General features: G+C 44.7%; 1 protein-coding gene across 10 annotated transcripts in view; it reads left to right on the top strand.

Moving 5' to 3' along the window:
- Positions 1-5977: 5977 nt before the first annotated feature.
- The window catches only part of STYK1 (serine/threonine/tyrosine kinase 1), a 43755-nt gene continuing 40615 nt past the window's right edge, over positions 5978-9117 (top strand). For 4 of the 10 annotated variants that reach the window (XM_077346348.1, XM_077346345.1, XM_077346344.1 and 1 more), the window contains exon 1: positions 6190-6566. The gene's annotated coding sequence lies outside the window, so the exon portion shown is untranslated. Of the gene's footprint in view, positions 6128-6189; positions 6567-7375; positions 7795-9117 lie in introns of those variants that run through there. The other 6 variants (XM_077346349.1, XM_077346343.1, XM_077346346.1 and 3 more) reach the window with 4 other exon arrangements.

Below are 9117 nucleotides of genomic sequence, written 5' to 3'. Positions count from 1 at the left end.
GGCGATGGATGTCTGGCGAGCCGCAGTTTGGGCAGCCATCGCCTCCAAGTCATGACAGTGCCGTACGCCCGTTTGCTCTGTTTTATCCTCATAGCAACCCTGCAGAGTGGGCTTGAGGCTCAGAGTTAGGGATTTGCACTTCTCGAGGCAGCCGAGCCAAAGAGCACAACCCTGCATGACTAGAGGATATTCGGCAAACTTTCTTGACAGAGTTGGGATTCAAACCAGGATCCAATAATACTTCCCCCCCCCCTTTCCCCTTCCAAAATCTATTCCACTGCAGACTGCAGTGTGGCTGGGTCTGAGCCAGCAACCTGCTTCAGCTGCCACCAACTTGTGGCATTGTATTTATTTATTAGTTAAAGTCTTTTATGCTCACAAGTTCCCAACGTAGTTCCCCATATCTTATAAAATATGCAACACAAACAGAGGCATAGTTTGGAAGCAGATTAGAGCCGTAAAAATCACCTCTGAGGGGAAAATCCTAATAAAAGCCACAGAATTAATAGAATCGATTAAAACAGTAGCAGCCAAATGTGAAGGCATAAAATCATCAAAATTGAACATTTCTGATGGTCAATGAAAATAGACCCTCGGTGCCCTTACTACAGCTAAAAGACTTGCATGTTGCACTGGGAAGAAAAATGCCTGCCTCTAGTAAATCTATTGATTGAGGTCCTTTGAACTCTATCAATATTTGAACATGTAGCATATAGATGGCAACTGCACCTATGAGGCAGGTGGGGTTGAGAGAACTCTGAGAGAATTGGGAGCCATTCCGCACAACAGGCAATGTCGCTAAACCTGAGTGCTATTGAAAAATGCTGCAATCAAAAGTGGCAGGTCTCGGTAACGCACACAGCCAGTTCTATCGGAATAAAGGCTCTCCCGCTAGCTCTGTTCTTGTAATGCACAAGTTTCCAGTCTCACAGAAATCGCAACAAAGGAGGCAATATTTTTCCACACGTCCTCCCGCCCCTGGCTGTCAATCAAACAGAACAGCCTGTTGTGTTCATGCTTCCCTTTAAAAACTGTTTTTTAAAAACCCCAAAACACCAGTAGCAACGCATATCTGTTCATTCGATGTATCAGAAAGACCTTTTTCGCTGGAGTAGGAGCTGGCGTTTAATCGTTTACACACTCTTCAAGTGACCCCCCAACCAGTGCAATTTCTTGCAGAAATTACGGGCAGTGTCAAACAGGGGGCTCTATTGTGCTTGGGAACTTTACAGACAATTGCTTGTGGAGGGATTTCTGCCAAAGAAGCATCGCTTATTAGTTGCTTTTGTCGGTTTAAGATGGGGGGGGGGAAATGGTGATCGCGACACCAAACGCTCGGGTGTGAGAGCTTAGGGAGGTACATGCTTGCTACCACTATACTGAGAACTCGCATGTCTTTTTCGGATGTGTTGCAGGTTGTTCTCAAGAGTCTAGCGGTTTTTTAGGGGGAATCCACTTTTGTGGATTGTGGATTTCCCGAAAAGCGCTACAATGAAGCGATTTTTGTGGGAGTATTGCAGGAGTGTTGCAGATTGTGCACGACATCATGAATAACGAAAAATAAATAGCATTACACAATGGTAGCACTTCAGCAACATTAACGCTGTATGGAATGGCCCTGGGAATAGCCCAAAGTCAACTCAGCTGGTTACATGTGGAGGAGGAGTAGGAAATTAGCTCTCCAGGCAAGAAACTGTTGTCGTCAACCACTACACCAAGCAGGCTCTCATCATTCATTCACCAAACCACCAGGATTTTTCCCAGCGGACTTCATGGCCAATTTGCCTCCGGAGATGAGGCTAGGTTACTTTGGGATAGGGACCTCCTAATCCTAATCCCCCCCCCCCCTCGGTATCTTTTTTTTAGTGTTTCTGACTCCTTTGCAATAGGGTTGGCTCTCCTCCAAGAACGCTCAAACTGCATGAGGACAACTGAACCTTTGGAATGGGTTGGGATGCACATAAGCAGCAGCTCATCCTCTGACCCATTTCCCCCAGAGCTCTCCAAAGCACAGCACAAGGAGGCGAAGGAATAAATACTGCTTTCTCATCAGTGCTTTATTAAGTAAAGTTCAAGAAAGCAGAAAGAAATCCGAGTGCTTCAGTGTGATTGTGCTATAGAAAGGGAGGGGACTCTTCACTAAACCTCCTTCGGCCCCTCTGCAAAGTGCTAACATAGATGCACGGCTGATACCCAGCTATCAATCCTCCTATAATAAACCCCTCCCCCAAAAAAGGGGAGGAGAACAAGGGGTTGGGGGAGAGACCCCTCAAAATCCAGCAACTAAATAGGAAAAAAAAAGGCTTTAAAATATTTTGATTTTATTATTGCTAAGCTATGGATCCATTGCTTCCTTTTTTACCCCCAACTGCGGCAAGCATTTATGCTAACAAGATTTAATGCTCTCCCCTCTGCTTTTCTTCAAGGAAGACTTTCACAAAGGCCCTACGCTAAAAGACCATGTCCCTGTAATTCTGGCTGCACTGAAACCATCCTACACGTGTTTTTCTGTTGTTTGTTCTATGCTATTATTCTTGGGCAGTTTATCACCTTACTCTTTTCTAAACAACAAGGACTTGATGATGAGACTAGGATCATTTTCCTGTTAGGAAACAACAACTCTCAAGTTATTGATTCAGTTGCCAAGTTTGTACAGCTGGCTAAGAGGTCCCATAACTGCAGAACAATTAGTGCTTTATAATGTATTTTTTTCTTGTCATCTATTTTTGTAAGCCAATAAAGGTCTTCGGATTCTGATTGTATTCAACGTGCACAAAAAATAAAGTTAATGCTAGCAGTGAATGAAAATAGGTTATTTAATACATCTGTCTAAGAATTTTTACTCACAATTGAAGGTTACCAAGTTGAGTAACACAAGAGCCTCTTGTGGTGCAAAGTGGTAAGGCAGCAGACATGCAGTCTGAAAGCTCTGCCCATGAGGCTGGGAGAACTCCTCTATTGATCGACGGCTTCTTGCCCTTATTAAATTATTGCATCAGGGCACAACAATAAGGGTCAGATGCAGTAACCAAGGTCATCTTACCAATCCCATTAATGTCACCAAAGGAGTTAGACAAGGCTTCATCTTAGCTCCTACTTTGTTTAACATTTACATAAATGGGATAATTAAATCATTCCAGGACAAGGAATTTCATCCTCCTAGTTTAGCCCATCGTCCTGTTCCTATTCTCCTTTACGCCGATGACGTCGTTTTACTTTCCAGAACTGCAGTAGGACTCAAAAGAATGCTAAGGAGGCTTAGCAGCTACTGTAAAGAAGAACTCCAAGTAAACTACCAAAAGACAAAGGTCATGGTTTTCGGCAGGAGGACAAAACCAAACATTTGGAAACTAGACAACTATAAAATTGAAGAAGTCAGTAAGTACCTGGGAGTTATATTACAATCTTCACGTGCCAGGACTGCTCACTTTCAATATGCTGCTGAGCAAGCCCAAAGATTGGCTAACAACATTGTCAAATTCTATCGAACCAGGGGAAAATATTTTGTGCCAGCTGCCCTAGAGCTCTACAGAGCCAAGACACTTTCTCAGCTGCTATATGGCTCCTTTTCAGGAGCCCCGACCTCTAGTGTTATGCTGCTGGAAAGGATGCAGTCAACATTTCTAAGGAAGATCATCCAGCTCCCCAAATGCATTTCAAATGCCGGAGTGAGATTGGAAACAGGTATGCAAAGTGTGGAAGACAAGATCTATACGTTATCGATCCACTATTGGCTGAAGCTAACCTACGACCCGAAGCGATTGTCTGCTTTGATCTTAAGAGACTACTTTCAGTCAACTTGGCTAAAAATTTTGAAGCACAGACTATCGCAGCTTGGCTTTATGGAACAACAGCTAGCCAACTTACACCAAGATCAAGCTAAATCCATAATTAAACAAAGGGCCAAGGACATTAGTCGGCAAAGCAATCTAGCCAAAACACCAGAGTTTCTGTGTCCAGATAGGATCTGACACAAGCGTGTTCCAGCCCCATATCTGTCAGACCTCGAACTTAACACCCATAGAAGAGCCTTCGCCCAAGCGAGATGCTCAGCTCTACCTACAGCTGTGTTGGAGGGGCGTTACAAAAAAAAAAACCCTTGCTCAGCGACTCTGTCCTTGTGCCAGCGGATGGATAGAGTCAGATGAACATGTTCTTCTGTTCTGCCCCGTTTATGATAACATCAGATGTAACTTTATTCAGCCAATTTTGAACGTCTACCCAAGATCTTCCCCAAAGAAGAAGAAGAAGAGTTTGTTCTTATATGCCGCTTTTCCCTACCCGAAGGAGGCTCAAAGCGGCTGTGTATGTGGATCAGAAAATTTCTCTCTGATCCAACTTCAGAAGTATAAAGGGCCAATTGTCAACTTAAACTGTCTTAAATATTCTATCTACCATCTTAAAAGTGTTTATGTCGCCAGATCTTTTTTAAAAATTTATAATACCATTGCTGTTTTTTCTCTTTTTAAATTGTCTTAGTTTTTAATTGCATGTATTTGAATTTTGGTCTGAATGACCGTAAATAAATATTGATTGATTGATATGCTGGATATTCAGATGGCATCAAGGCCATGCCCAATCAGGGATTTGGTTGGAAAAAATGACTTCTTGGTAACCCATTTTAACAACAGGGTCACTGTCTCAAAACCCTCATTGGCAACAGCTGGGAAAGGAAGGCCTTCTCCACCAGCATTCCAACTAGGTCCAGCCAGCGGCTTCTGATGTGCAGGTGCAGAGGCCTCAAGGACAGTGTAATCACTGTTAGAAATGCATCGTTTCACAGTTACGGGCCTGAAACAAAGCTTGAAGCAGCAAAATTAAGCGGGTTAGCCGTAGTTCCACTATACCTTTGTGTGCCTAGCGCTGTTTCATCAACCTTGCTTCTTCAACCCTTATTTAATGCAAGAAGGATTTGCATGTGTTGCACAAGTGGAAATCAGCACCTTCCAGGCTTTAAACGTTTTCTTTTTCCTAGTCTGCATGTATGGACTACAGTTGAAAGCAAAAAACTCACTCACTCACTTATTTATTTATCAATCAATCATACTTATATACCACCCTCCCCGGACGCTCAGGGCAGTTTACATAGAACAGGGAACAATACATAAAACGTCTATAAAACATGTGGATGAGCTTATAATAATAGCTCATAGTTGTAACCAACAAGTTGTAACCATTGGGTATTCCAGGGCTTTAGAGCAGGGGTAGTCAAACTGCAGCCCTCCAGATGTCCATGGACTACAATTCCCAGGAGCCCCTGCCAGCGAACGCTGGCAGGGGGCTCCTGGGAATTGTAGTCCATGGACATCTGGAGGGCCGCAGTTTGACTACCCCTGCTTTAGAGCAACAGCCCTGTTTGTAAGGAGGAAGTGGAGTTAGGACTGCCTGGGAGAAGAAAACTCTTTATTGAAGAGACTCTGGCTGAAAGCTGCTTACTCCCTCAAGCTAATAAGATGCTCGTGGAACCAATAGCTCAGAGGTCGAAACCATGTCTTAATGTACTATAATTTCCCCTAAGAAATCAAGACACCTTTTTATTCAATTACTTTCTATGGCATGTATAAGTAAAATTAAACTACTATTTAATTATTTTGTATTAACTTCAAATTCTAGCATATTAAGCTATTACAGCATTCCTAAAAAAATACTTCCCTGAGACTAAGCCCCATTGAGTAGGCTTCAGTGGGATCCACAGGCTTACGTCTGGTGCCTACTCCGTTGGGAGGCAAACGTCCCCTTTGCATGCTCCGTTTGCTTGCTGTCCTTTCCTTGTCCTCTGTCCCATCCTTACAGTCGTTCTTGTCCTATCCCTTCCTTGGTAATTTAAAGTGTCCACTAATATTTGTTTCCTTTCTGTCTCCATAGGTGCCATCTGACTGCTCATTTTTGTTAAAACTTCCCACGACCCTGCTGAACAGTGCCACTGAAAAACTTAGCAGTTTGCTTGCTGTCCTTTCCTTGTCCTCTGTCCCATCCTTACAGTCGCTCTTGTCCTATCCCTTCCTTGGTAATTTAAAGTGTCCACTAATATTTGTTTTCCTTGCTCTCTCCACAGGTGCCATCTGACTGCTCTGCACAGCTGCCTGAAGGACGAAGTAGGCGTAGCTAGGAAGGATAGCACCAGAGGGTATGTTTATAGTAGGGCTTTCCTTTCTTTTCAACCTGTCATGTTTTGTGTGTGTTCCGCCCACCCCCCCTTTGCAAATACGACCATCCCTCTGTTTCCCTGTCCACCTCAGTTTCTCACATGCTGCTACAAAGGGTGGCTGTGTTTGCCACGCAGAGAGAGTCATTTCCTGCTATGAAAACAGCCTCTGCCTGCGCTTACGACGTAGCTGAGCAAATATGTCGTTACACACCCGCATAACCTGTTCATAGGGAATATGAAATGCTAATCAAAGGTGGAGAGGAAATGACTTCCAGCGCTGGTGGAACCAGAAGCTCCGAGGCAAGACCCAGGAAGACGCCTGCCCTTGGAGGCTTGGCATGGATGTGTCTGGACCTGCACCCGTGAAGTGAGAAGCAGTGTGCTGGCAGCATATTGGAGGCCTCAGGATTTAGGATTGGTAAGGACAGAAAAATTGGGGCAGAGCTAAGAGAGGATTGCTAGTACGGGGAGCTGTGAAACTCTACCCATAATTTGTTGCCCAGCATTTTCAGAGTTTCGTCTAGGGATGCCTGCCTCCCAGGTGGGGGGATCCCCCAGATTTACAACTCATCTCTAGGCAAAGGAGATCAGCTCCCCAGGAGCTACTTAGAAGATAGACTGTACGGCATTTTAGCCCATTGGAGTCCATCCCCTCCCCAAACCCTGCTCTCTGTCGGCTCCACCCCCAAAGTCTCCAGGTTTTTCTCAACCCAGAGTTGGTAACTCTCATTTCATCACTGTTAATTAACTCAGTCCAACAATATATTTGCTTTGAGCCCCTATATTTTAGCTGGAAAAAGGTTGCGGGCTACGGAAAGAGTATATTATGTATTATTTGTCAATAATATCTTGAAGTAGAATGTCCCACTACTAAGGATGAAGTGATACCTATAGAGTGGCAGATGGGCAAGGCTTCCTGAACACATCTGACACTTAATGGGGGGGTATTTGTGTAGGAGGACCAGTAGGTAGAGGGGAGTTACTTAGCTTGCTTGTCAGTTCATCCCTACAAATTTACTCTGCCCCACACTACTTTTTCCTGACAGCTAGATGTTTTTCAGTCTCACAGCCCAAGTGTGAAAAATTCAGTGTGTGTGTGTATGTGTTTTTTTTTTTGGGGGGGGGGATAGATATGCCGGAGAAAACCAGTGAACACTGCCCCACCCCCCACCCCGCCAATGTCTCTCTCCCACTAGCATTGTGAGGGAACAGAGTGTGTTGGCCTTAAAACAGAGCTCTGTCCCATGACCAGCTTCATAATTCCGCGTAACTGAAATCATAATTCTACTGCTGTCACCCAGGCCTATATTTTATAAAAGAGACAGTTTTGAGTTCTGCAGGATACAGACTTTGCTGTTTGATTGGCAGAAACTTGGTTGTGTGTGTAAGAGCCAGACAGACTGGTTTAACCAACACAGCCTTCCTTATGGTACATGTATGCATCCACGTGACCCTCTGGAGGACAGAGCTGGAGATAAGTGAGCCAAGGATGGCAGAAGAGCTATTTCTGGGGGAATGCAGCCAGATAATCATCTCGGACAAATGCTGTGGCAAAATATGGAAAGATATTCAAAAAGGGCCACAAAGACAGGAACAGCCGAGCGACTGAGGTAGATTATTGTGGGTAAGGATGACGAACATAGAAGGTAAAGAATCTCAGTTTTCAAAAAGTTAATGGATTGTAACTCAACCCTAGAACATCTTTAACCTTTTGCTGCACAATTTCATTTTCTCAGTGCTACAAATACCATTATTAAGCAGTGTTAATTGCTGGCATTTGAGTGAAGCTGTAATTGGTCCTTAACCACGGAAATGGCCTCAGCTCCGGAGTGAAAGGAGACATCCAGGGGAGGGTTTTGCGCATGGTGGCTATTTTTCTTTCTAAATCCTCTGAAGCGGGAGATTGAAATGTTATCTAGATTGAGATGCTTCTTCTTCTATTGCTCAGCTGTTCAAGACAGCATGAGAGTCTTCCCTAGCGTTTCATGTCAGGTTTCTTAGATTAATCCTTGGTGGAGAAGATGAACTCTATCTTCCCCATCCCTCATGTGTTCCTCGAGAGGCCACTCTGGGGAATCAGGTCTTTGCAGTTTGGAGAGCAGCCGTAATTCCAGGAGAATTGTGGGTCTCACAGAGTGGCCAGCCTCTAGATGGGGCCCAGAGAACCCCCAGAACTTTAACTAATCTCCACACTAGGATTTCTCAACCCTGGGACTCCTTGACAGCCATGGAAGGATTTCCTGAATGGGTGGGAATTAATTAATGTTTATTATAGTTTTTCAAATTTGTTAAACATTTATTGGGTGACCTGCCCCCCTCCTCCCATAATGTCAATGATGGGCCTGGAGGGGGTGGGGAGGGGAGAGCCCCCAGATGGGCATGGACACAGCTCTGCTTCCCAACCATATTCTGCACGATCATGCCACTTCTGGGGTTTCTCGAAGCCTGAAGCATGTTTCACTGGTTTCTCAAAAGTAAAAAAGTCCAGAAAGGCTATTCTAGATGGCTGAGATCAGTCCCCCTGTACAAAATGGCTCCTTTGGAAGTTGACTGTATGGTACTATGGGTTGCTGAAGTTCCTTTCCAGGGATTTGGGGAAAGGAGGGAGCTGAGTGGGGTTCTATAGTGTTAACCTTCTAAAGCAGCCATTTTCTCCAGGGGAACTGGTCATTCCAGATGTCCAGCTTCTACCTGGAGACTGGCAACCCTAGCTCCATCCCCAAAATCTCCAGGATTCTTCAACCTGGAGTTGGCAAGCCTGCCCTGCCTTGAGGCTGCTTGCCCTATCCACAGTATGAGTGTTGTTGTTGTTAGGTGCGAAGTCATGTCCGACCCATCGCGACCCCATGGACAATGATCCTCCAGGCCTTCCTGTCCTCTACCATTCCCCAGAGTCCATTTAAGTTTGCACCGACTGCTTCAGTAACTCCATCCAGCCACCTCATTCTCTGTCGTCCCCTTCTTCTTTT

The sequence above is a fragment of the Paroedura picta genome, chromosome 7, assembly GCF_049243985.1.
Source record: "Paroedura picta isolate Pp20150507F chromosome 7, Ppicta_v3.0, whole genome shotgun sequence".
In the NCBI taxonomy this organism is placed as follows: Eukaryota; Metazoa; Chordata; class Lepidosauria; order Squamata; family Gekkonidae; genus Paroedura; species Paroedura picta.
Note: the sequence above shows the minus strand (reverse complement) of the source record. Positions and strands in the feature narration are given on the sequence as shown.